Source organism: Rhipicephalus microplus, unplaced genomic scaffold (genome assembly GCF_043290135.1).
Source record: "Rhipicephalus microplus isolate Deutch F79 unplaced genomic scaffold, USDA_Rmic scaffold_883, whole genome shotgun sequence".
NCBI lineage: Eukaryota > Metazoa > Arthropoda > Arachnida > Ixodida > Ixodidae > Rhipicephalus > Rhipicephalus microplus.
This window is the reverse complement of record NW_027465436.1, coordinates 21,865-27,542: the sequence shown is the minus strand read 5'-3', so window position 1 is coordinate 27,542 and position 5,678 is coordinate 21,865. Positions and strand designations below refer to the sequence as shown.

At 59.1% G+C, this 5,678-nt stretch overlaps 1 non-coding gene across 1 annotated transcript; it reads right to left on the bottom strand.

Annotated features, from left to right (window-relative positions):
* Positions 1–1,443: 1,443 nt before the first annotated feature.
* On the bottom strand, positions 1,444–3,258 carry LOC142795810 (small subunit ribosomal RNA). Its single transcript, XR_012893325.1, has one exon. It is a non-coding gene; the product is annotated as a small subunit ribosomal RNA (ribosomal RNA).
* Between the last annotated feature and the right edge of the window lie 2,420 nt (positions 3,259–5,678).

The following is a 5,678-nucleotide window of genomic DNA, read 5'->3' as shown; positions in this document are numbered from 1 at the left end:
CTCTCATTGGCCCGCCTAACCAGAAAATGCCTGCGGTACACCCATTTGGATAAGAGTGCACGCAGATGCGGGCCTCGACGGCTACACATTTCCTCGGGCGGCCGCCTCCCGGCCTCCGTGGAGCGCGGGATGCACGGTCCCATCGACAAGCCTCTCCCGTTTTTACCGTGGCGTCGCGGTTCACCACGGCGGGCGGGTCGGTCTCCTCCGCATAAAAAGGGGGACCCCCGCTTTTTGTTCCACGAAATCGCACAAGCTTTTTTCGCATCCACGGTTTGCCACCGCACACCAAAATGCCGATCCGGCTGCCTACTTTAGCCAACAGGTGGAGCCAGGCGCGCCGTACTTGCGCGGCACTTCCCACGTCCACCGAAGTCGGTGCCAAGGACCACTTTCGGCGCCGGAGCCGCGTACGAGCCTACTCGAGGCGGAAGAACGAAGCCAGCAAGGGCCTGGCCGCAAGTGCGTTCAATTGTCGGGACGTCCAAGTCCCTCGTTCTTCCGTGCTTCCTCTTTCGGCAAGTCGTTGCGGCACCTTCCCAAAGCGCGCAGACCCGCTAATCGCGACGAGCGCGACGTGGCCGTGCCGCCTTTCCCTCGGCAGCAAGCAAAACGCCTGGCAACGTCGACGCTCCCCTAACCGCGATCTCGCACCGTGTTTCGTGTGGCGAATTCAAAAGCCGGCCGGCGCTGCTGCAACCATTACGGTCGGTACGCATACGCCGCGGAGGGCGGGACGGTCATCGGAGCGTGCGGTTCCTCCATCGAGTACTGCGCACCTCGGCCGTCGCATCGCCGTGCCATGACCGGCCGCGCGTCAACGCGAACCGGTGCCAGCGAGATCCCTCGCCTGCAAGAACCGACCGGCAGCCTCCGTCACCCGAGGACGCGGAGGCGCTTGCCGCGGACGGCGGGACGGTATGCACTGGTGCACAGCGGACCCGTCACATCGCCAGTTCCTTGACCGACCGCCGACGCTTGTGCCGTTCCTCTCGTACTTGGCAGTCGCCGCGCGATTGTCGGGTCTCGTTCTTGCACGCTCGAACGGTCGGGAGGGCACTCGGCTGGCGTTTCGGGAACGCGCAGCCTCGCCTTCTACCGACGTAACCACGACTCGCCGTTCGCGCTCCGCCGCTCCTGTTTACAGTACTAGGCGGTCCCGCAGCGGTCGGGTCGCGCATTTCGAGCGCTTCGAGCCACGGTGCAGTGGCGGGTCGAAAGCCGACCTATGAGTGCGTTGCGCCGTTTGTACCCGCGTCCGCCACCTGGCCGACCGTCCAAGGTCGCGGTGTTGGCGTCCGCTGGGCGCAACAATTTGTCACGGGGTGCCGCTCCACATTCAGGCAGCCCCGTGGGGAAAAGCCGACCCCGCGTCCAAACGGGGTCAGCGGCAGAAAGTGTCGGGCGCAGACGCAGCTGAGGCGCTCACCCTTCACAATCCGTTAATGATCCTTCCGCAGGTTCACCTACGGAAACCTTGTTACGACTTTTACTTCCTCTAAATGATCAAGTTTGGTCATCTTTCCAACAGACCGGCGCAACCGAAAGGCCGCGCCGGACATCGGTCCGAAGACCTCACTAAATCATTCAATCGGTAGTAGCGACGGGCGGTGTGTACAAAGGGCAGGGACGTAATCAACGCGAGCTTATGACTCGCGCTTACTGGGAATTCCTCGTTCAAGGGGAACAATTGCAAGCCCCTATCCCAATCACGAAAGAAGTTCCACGGGTTACCCAGTCTTTTCAGACAGGGATAAAGACACGCTGCTTCCTTCAGTGTAGCGCGCGTGCGGCCCCGGACATCTAAGGGCATCACAGACCTGTTATTGCTCTGTTTCGTGCGGCTAGGAGCCGCTTGTCCCTCTAAGAAGGTTGTAAGGTGCTGGGAACCCCGCACCTATTTAATAGGCTAGAGTCTCGTTCGTTATCGGAATTAACCAGACAAATCGCTCCACCAACTAAGAACGGCCATGCACCACCATCCACCGAATCAAGAAAGAGCTCTCAATCTGTCAATCCTCCCAGTGTCCGGGCCGGGTAAGTTTTCCCGTGTTGAGTCAAATTAAGCCGCAGGCTCCACTCCTGGTGGTGCCCTTCCGTCAATTCCTTTAAGTTTCAGCTTTGCAACCATACTTCCCCCGGAACCCAAATACTTTGGTTTCCCGGAAGCTGCCCGCCGAGTCATTTGAGTAACTCAGGCGGATCGCTGGTTGGCATCGTTTATGGTCAGAACTAGGGCGGTATCTGATCGCCTTCGAACCTCTGACTTTCGTTCTTGATCAATGAAAACATTCTTGGCAAATGCTTTCGCAGTAGTTCGTCTTGCGACGGTCCAAGAATTTCACCTCTAGCGCCGCAATACGAATGCCCCCGTCCGTCCCTCTTAATCATTACCTCGTATTCCAAAAACCAACAGAACAGAAACGAGGTCTTGTTCTATTATTCCATGCAAGTTTATTCAGGCGACTCGCCTGCGTTGAGCACTCTAATTTTTTCAAAGTAAAAGCACCGGCCATCTCGAGGCACACAATGAAGTGCACCAAGAAAGAACCGGCATGATGTTCAGTCCGAGCCGTCGCATCGGGTAGATGCACTACTCGTCTGGAACTGAGATCCAACTACGAGCTTTTTAACCGCAGCAGCTTTAGTATACGCTATTGGAGCTGGAATTACCGCGGCTGCTGGCACCAGACTTGCCCTCCAATTGATCCTCGTTAAAGGATTTAGAGTGTACTCATTTCAATTACGGGGCCTCAAAAGAGTCCCGTATTGTTATTTTTCGTCACTACCTCCCCGTGCCGGGAGTGGGTAATTTGCGCGCCTGCTGCCTTCCTTGGATGTGGTAGCCGTTTCTCAGGCTCCCTCTCCGGAATCGAACCCTGATTCTCCGTTACCCGTAACAACCATGGTAAGCAAGTAACCTACCATCGAAAGTTGATAAGGCAGACACTTGAAAGAAACGTCGCCGGCTCGTGGCCATGCGATCAGCACAAAGTTATCCAGAGTCACCACACAATACGGGCCGAAACCCGATCGATCTTGGTCTAATAAAAGCACCCGTTACCCAAAGGGCTCCAGGCTCACTGCATGTATTAGCTCTAGAATTGCCACAGTTATCCAAGTAGGAAGAAACGATCTAAGGAACCATAACTGATTTAATGAGCCATTCGCGGTTTCGCCTTATTTCGGCATGTACTTAGACATGCATGGCTTAATCTTTGAGACAAGCATATGATTACTGGCAGGATCAACCAGGTAATCGTTCGACTGCGCGTCCGTCCTCGCCCTCGGCGGGCCGGACGCAGTCTGTGTGCGGCGGAGGCCACCTTCAGGCGCCCCAACACGCTTATTTTGCACTCCGAGATGACGGCGTTCGAGCTCGCTACGGCACAACCTTCCCGAAAGACGAGTGGGAGCCGTGCGGCAAGAAGCACGTTCATGCTCGCTCTTTTTCGTTGCATCGACTCGGTCGCGCCGTGCGGGTTGCCCAAGCCCGCTGCACTGTCGGTGGACCGGCCGGAACTAGCAACGGAGCCGAGACTGCAAAGCCGCCAGACGACGGGTCACGCCCGCGTCTTCGGCGCTTTCGCATCTGAATCGCCCGAGGACGACACGGAACACACCTCGATATCGTGGTAAAACGGCACCGTCCGACAACCAGCCCCTAACGCATCAAGCGGATGAGGCTGCAGACGACTGCCGTGGATTCCCCTGGAGCAGACCCGAGGACACGCTTGACGAGGCCGAAGCCCGCCGCATATCAGACACCCGGTCGCTTTCGCGTACGCCGCTCACGAGAACCCCCACATAATAGCAGCGATAAGTACCCAGACCTCCTTGGGCCCTAATACGAGCGTACTCGAGAAAATTTCACCGCGGGTGTGCCCCGAAACGTGTGGCATGTTGAGCGTGCCACAAGTCTACGTCGCTCTCAAACCCGCCGAGGTCGTAGAATTTGCGACCCTACTCACGAAATTCCCACCGAGGATACGGCCGCAAACGTACCGCACCTTGGGTAGGCCACGAGTTTGTGCAACACTACGCTGACGGCACAGCACCGAGGTCGTGCGCGCACGCACGGGAAAATTCCGCCGCGGTTTCTGCCGAAAACGTGAGGCACCACGACTCTCCGCAAGTTCGCGTCGACTGCGAAAGACCGAAGTCGTGAACGACGTGTCCGCTACTCGCCGCCGACACGCTGGACACCAAACGTACAACGACTCGACGGCGTCGTAGAGGCCCACGACGCGGTTTTCCTTAACGACGTCTCGGCGTGGCACCGACAGGTTAGAACGGCCGACCAACGTTCCCTGTCCGCCGTTCGGCTCAGTCGAAGGGCTCGGCGACTTCGGCAACGCTGCGAAGCCGCACGGTGACGCACGCCATGTCCCCATTTTTTTTTTTCTTTCTGCGTCTGCCGGGGTGCCCCTATAATAGCAGCGATAAGCACCCAGACCGCCGTGGGTCGCTCGCCCCGGCTGACGTGGTTTTTCGTACTCCTGCGGCGGTCGCCGTCAAGCACGTCCAAATACGCTACTTTCGTGGGCGCATTCACGCTCTTTCGCTTCGCCGGAGTGCCAGCACTCACTCTGCCAAAAACGGCGAACATCCGAGCGGCGGTTCCCACTTTTGCGTCGGCGTCGCAAACCCCGCCCCGGCAGACGAGGTTTGCCGTACTCGTGCGACGGTGGCCGGCGGGCACGTCGAAAGACGCCGATATCGTGCGCGAATTGGCGCACCTTGGCTTCACCGGAGTGCCGCCACTGACTCCTCCAAAAACGGCGAAGATCCGAGCGGCGCTTCCCACTTTCGCATCGGCGTCCCGAACTCCGCCCCGGCTGACGCGGTTTACCGTACTCGTGCGACGGTCGCCGGCGAGCACGTGGAAAGACGCCGATATCGTGCCCGAATCGGCTCCGTTCGGCTTCGCCGGAGTGCCAGCACTGGCTCGGCGAAAGACGACGAACATCCGAGCGACGGTTCTCACTATTGCGTACGCGTCGCAAACCCCGCCCCGGCAGACGCACTTTGCCGTACTCGTGCGACGGTCGCCGGCGAGCACGTAGAAAGACGCCGATATCGTGCCGGAATCGGCCCCGTTTGGCTTCGCCGGAGTGCCAGCACTCACTCGGCCACAAACGGCGAACATCCGAGCGGCGGTTCCCACTTAGCCGTCGGCGTCCCGAACTCCGCCCCGGCAGACGCGGTTGCCGAGCTCGTGCGACTAGCGACCGCGAAGCCGTCTCGCGACGCCGCTTTCGTGCGCGGCTCCCACTGCGACCTGGGTCACCCGAGGTCGACGAGCAAAAAAGAATGTCGAAAAAAATTTTTTTTTTTTTTGCGTCTGCCGGGGTGCCCCTATAATAGCAGCGATAAGCACCCAGACCGCCATGGGTCGCTCGCCCCGGCTGACGTGGTTTTTCGTTTTCCTGCGGTGGTCGTCGTCAAGCACGTCCAAACACGCCACTTTCGTGGGCGCATTCGCGCTCTTTCGCTTCGCCGGAGTGCCAGCACTCACTCTGCCAAAAACGGCGAACATCCGAGCGGCGGTTCCCACTTTTGCGTCGGCGTCGCAAACCCCGCCCCGGCAGACGAGGTTTGCCGTACTCGTGCGACGGTGGCCGGCGGGCACGTCGAAAGACGCCGATATCGTGCGCGAATTGGCGCACCTTGGCTTC